The sequence below is a fragment of the Triticum aestivum genome, chromosome 2D, assembly GCF_018294505.1.
Source record: "Triticum aestivum cultivar Chinese Spring chromosome 2D, IWGSC CS RefSeq v2.1, whole genome shotgun sequence".
Lineage (NCBI taxonomy): Eukaryota > Viridiplantae > Streptophyta > Magnoliopsida > Poales > Poaceae > Triticum > Triticum aestivum.
This window is the reverse complement of record NC_057799.1, coordinates 434346255-434352076: the sequence shown is the minus strand read 5'-3', so window position 1 is coordinate 434352076 and position 5822 is coordinate 434346255.

Below are 5822 nucleotides of genomic sequence, written 5' to 3'. Positions count from 1 at the left end.
GGGCACGGGCAGTGGCGGCTCGGGCCGCGGGGGCCGGACGCGGGCTCTCTGGGCCACGGGCGGTGGGGTGGCGGCGCTGCCACGTGTCGATCTCTGGTTGGACGGGGCGCGGCGGCGGATGCGTCCGGCGCCGGGCGGACGTGTCCGGCGTGCGGAGGAAGGGGACGACTAGGGTTTGGACGCAAATTTCGGAGGGGGAGGTGTTTATATAGGTATAGGGAGCTAGGAGAGTCCAAATGAGGCACGGTTTTCGCCCACACGATCATGATCGAACGACCGAGAGCATGAAAGTTTCTTAGGTGGGTTATTGGGCTGTTTGGAGGGGGGTTTGCTGCAATACACAAAAAGCCTTTGCGGTTACCCGGTTAACCGTTGGAGCACCAAACGACCTCCAAATGGAAAGAAACTTGACAGGTGGTCTACTGGTGGTGTACCAAGGCCACTTGACAAACCTCAGTACATTCCGAGAACGTTTAATACCCGCTCACGAAAAGAGGCAAGAGGGGTGCGCCGGTGCATGTGGGAGTGTCGGATTGCAAAACGGACAACGGGGAAAAAGCTCGGATGCATGAGACGAACATGTATGCAAATGAGATGCACATGATGACATGATATGAGATGCATGACATGAACAAAATGCAAAACGAAAGACAAAACCTGACCACGAATGGGATATCATAACACATAGCCGAAAATGGCAAGAGTTGGAGTTACAAATATGGAAAGTTACATCCGGGGTGTTACAAATCGCCCTGTAATTGCTTTACTTTATTACTAAGCGGTAGCGATAGTCGTAGAAGCAATAGTTGGCAAGACGACAACGATGCTATGATGGAGATCAAGGTGTCGCGCCGGTGACGATGGTGATCATGATGGTGCTTCAGAGATGGAGATCCCAAGCACAAGATGATGATGGTCATATCATATCACTTATATTGATTGCATGTGATGTTTATCTTTTATGCATCTTATTCCGATTAGATCGACGGTAGCATTATAAGATGATCTCTCACTAAATTATCAAGATATAAGTGTTCTCCCTGAGTATGCACCGTTGCGAAAGTTCTTCGTGCTGGGGGTGTGATAGGCTCTACGTTCAAATACAACGGGTGCAAAACAGTTGCACACGCGGAATACTCAGGTTAAACTTGACGAGCCTAGCATATAACAGATATGGCCTCGGAACACTGAGACCGAAAGGTCGAGCGTGAATCATATAGTAGATATGATCAACATAGTGATGTTCACCATTGAAACTACTCCATCTCACGTGATGATCGGACATGGTTTAGTTTATTTGGATCACGTGATCACTTAGAGGATTAGAGAGATGTCTATCTTAGTGGGAGTTCTTAAGTAATATGATTAATTGAACTTAAATATATCATGAACTTAGTCCTGGTAGTATTAGCATATCTATGTTGTAGATCAATAGCTTGTGTTTTGCTCCCCTGTTTTATTTTGATATGTTCCTAGAGAAAACTAAGTTGAAAGATGTTGGTAGCAATGATGCGGACTTGATCCGTGATCTGAGGATTAACCTCATTGTTGCACAGAAGTATTATGTCCTTGATGCACCGCTAGGTGACAGAGCTATTGCAGGAGCAGATGCAGACGTTATGAACGTTTGAAAAGCTCGGTATGATGACTACTTGATAGTTTAGTGCACCATGCTTTATGGCTTAGAACCGGGACTTCAAAAATGTTTTGAACGCCACAGAGCATATAAGATGTTCTAAGAGTTGAAATTGGTATTTCATACTCATGCCCGTGTCGAGAGGTATGAGACCTCTGACAGTACTTTGCCTACAAGATGGAGGAGAATTGCTCAGCTAGTGAGCATGTGCTCAGAATGTCTGAGTACTACAATGACTTGAATCAAGTGGGAGTTAATATTCCAGATAAGATAGTGATTGACAGAGTTCTCTAGTCACTATCACCAAGTTACTAGAACTTCATGATGAACTATAATATGCAAGGGATAACAGAAATGATTCCCAAGCTTTTCGTGATGCTGAAATCGACGAAGGTAGAAATCAAGAAAAACATCAAGTGTTGATGGTTGACAATACCACTAGTTTCAAGAAAAGGCCAAAGGGAAGAACGGGAACTTCAAAAAGAACGGTAAGCAAGTTGCTGCTCCCGTGAAGAAGCCCAAAGCTAGACCCAAGCCTGAAACTGAGTGCTTCTACTGCAAAAGAAATGATCACTGGAAGTGGAACTGCCCTTGATACTTGGCGGATAAGAAGGATGTTAAAGTGAACAAAGGTATATTGGATATACATGTTATTGATGTGTACTTTACTAGTGTTTATAGCAACCCCTCAGTATTTGATACTAGTTCAGTTGCTAAGATTAGTAACTCGAAACGGGAGTTGCAGAATAAACAGAGACTAGTTAAGGGTGAAGTGATGATGTGTGTTGGAAGTGGTTCCAAGATTGATATGATCATCATCGCAGACTCCCTATACTTCCGGGATCAGTATTGAACCTAAATAAGTGTTATTTGGTGTTTGCGTTGAGCATGTATATGATTTGATCATGTTTATTGCAATACGGTTATTCATTTAAGTTAGAGAACAATTGTTGTTATGTTTACAGTAATAAAAACCTTCTATGGTCATACACACCAACGAAAATGGTTTGTTGGATCTCGATCATAGTGATACACATATTCATAATATTGAAGCCAAAAGATGCAAAGTTAATAATGATAGTGCAACTTATTTGTGGCGCTATCGTTTAGGTCATACTGGTGTAAAGCGCATGAAGAAACTCCATGCTAATTGGATTTTGGAATCACTTGATGCTTGCGAACCATGCCTTATGGGCAAGATGACTAAAACTCCGTTCTCCGGAACAATGGAGCAAGCAACTGGCTTATTGGAAATAATACATACTGATGTATGCGATCCGATGAGTGTTGAGCCTCGCGGCGGGTATCGTTATTTTCTGACCTTCACAGATGATTTGAGCAGATATGGGTATATCTACTTGATGAAACATAAGTCGGAAACATTTGAAAAGTTCAAAGAATTTCAGAGTGAAGTGGAAAATCATCGTGACAAGAAAATAAAGTTTCTACGATCTGATCGCGGAGACAAATATTTGAGTTACGAGTTTGGTCTTCAATTAAAACAATGTGGAATAATTTCACAAATTCGTGCCACCTGGAACACCACAGAATAATGGTGTGTCCGAACGCCATAACCGTACTTTATTGGATATAGTGCAATCTATGATGTCTCTTACCGATTTACCACTATCGTTCTGGGGTTATGCATTAGAGACAGCTGCATTCACATTAAATAGGGCACCGTCTAATCCGTTGAGACGACACCATATGAACTATGGTTTGGCAAGAAACCTAAGCTGTCGTTTCATAAAGTTTGGGGTTGCGATGCTTATGTGAAAAAGTTTCATCCTGATAAGCTCAAACCTAAATCGGAAAAGTGCGTCTTCATAGGATACCCAAAAGTTACTGTTGGGTACACCTTCTATCACAGATCCTAAGCCAAGATATTCGTTGCTGAGAATGGATCCTTTCTAGAGAAGGAGTTTCTCTCGAAAGAAGTGAGTGGGTGGAAAGTAGAACTTGATGAGGTAACTGTACCTGCTCCCTTATTGGAAAGTAGTTCATCACAAAAATCTGTTCCTATGACTACTATACCAATTAGTGAGGAAGCTAATGATGATGATCATGTAACTTCAGATCAAGTTACTACCGAACCTCGTATGTAAACCAGAGTAAGATCCGCACCAGAGTGGAATGATAATCCTGTTCTGGAGGTCATGTTACTTGACCATGACGAACCTACGAACTATGAGGAAGCGATGATGAGCCCAGATTCCATGAAATGGTTTGAGGCCATGAAATCTGAGATGGGATCCATATATGAGAACAAAGTATGGACTTTGATTGACTTGCCCAATGATCAGCGAGCCATTGAGATTAAATGGATCTTCAAGAGGAAGACGGACGCTGATAGTAGTGTTACTATCTACAAAGCTAGAATTGTCGCAAAAGATTTTCGACATGTTCAAGATGTTGAATACGATGAGAGTTTCTCACTCGTATCTATGCTTAACTCTATCCGAATCATGTTAGCAATTGCCGCATTTTATGAAATCTGGCAAATGGATAAACAAAATTGCATTCCTTAATGGATTTATTAAAGAAGAGTTGTATATGATGCAACCAGAAGATTTTGTCAATCCTAAAGGTGCTAACAAAATATGCAAGCTCCAGCAATCCATCTATGGACTGGTGCAAGCATCTCAGAGTTGGAATATACGCTTTGATAAGTTGATCAAAGGATGTAGTTTTATACAGACTTGCGGTGAAGCCTGTATTTACAAGAAAGTGAGTGGGAGCACTACATCATTTCTGATAAGTATATGTGAATGACATATTTTTGATCGGAAATAATGTAGAATTATTCTGCAAAGCATAAAGGAGTGTTTGAAAGGAGTTTTTCAAAGAAAGACCTCAGTGAAGCTGCTTACGTATTGAGCATCAAGATCTATAGAGATAGATCAAGACGCTTGATAAGATTTTCAATGAGTATGTACCTTGACAAGATCTTGAATTAGTTCAAAATGGAACAGTCAAAGAAAGAGTTCTTGCCTGTGTTGCAAGGTGTGAAGTTGAGTAAGACTCAAAGCCCGACCACGGCAGAAGATAGAAAGAGAATGAAAGTCATTCCCGATACCTTAGCCATAGGTTCTATAAAGTATGCCATGTTGTGTACCAGACCTAGTTTATACCCTACATTAAGTTTGGCAAAGGAGTACAATAGTGATCTAGGAGTAGATCATTGGACAGCGGTCAAAATTATCCTTAGTGGAATAAGGATATGTTTCTCAATTATGGAGGTGACAAAAGGTTCGTCGTAAAGGATTACGTCGATGCAAGTTTTGACACCGATCCAGATGATTCTAAGTCTCAATCTGGATGCATATTGAAAGTGGGAGCAATTAGCTAGAGTAGCTCCGTGCAGAGCATTGTTGACATAGAAATTTGCAAAATACATACGTATTTGAATGTGGCAGACCCGTTGACTAAACTTCTCTCACAAGCAAAACATGATCATACCTTAGTACTCTTTGGGTGTTAATCACATAGCGATGTGAACTAGATTATTGACTCTAGTAAACCCTTTGGGTGTTGGTCACATGACGATGTGAACTATGGGTGTTAATCACATGGTGATGTGAACTATTGATGTTAAATCACATGGCGATGTGAACTAGATTATTGACTCTAGTGCAAGTGGGAGACTAAAGAAAATATGCCATAGAGGCAATAATAAAGTTATTATTTATTTCCTTATATCATGATAAATGTTTATTATTCATGCTAGAATTGTATTAACCGGAAACATAATACATGTGTGAATACATAGACAAACAGAGTGTCACTAGTATGCCTCTACTTGACTAGCTCATTGATCAAAGATGGTTATGTTTCCTAACCATAGACATGAGTTGTCATTTGATTAACGGGATCACATCATTAGGAGAATGATGTGATTGACTTGACCCATTCCATTAGCTTAGCACTTGATCGTTTAGTTTGTTGCTCTTGCTTTCTTCATGACTTATACATGTTCCTATGACTATGAGATTATGCAACTCCCGTTTACCGGAGGAACACTTTGTGTGCTACCAAACGTCACAACGTAACTGGGTGATTATAAAGGTGCTCTACAGGTGTCTCCGAAGGTACTTGTTGGGTTGGCGTATTTCAAGATTAGGATTTGTCACTCCGATTGTCGGAGAGGTATCTCTGGGCCCACTCGGTAATGCACATCACTATAAGC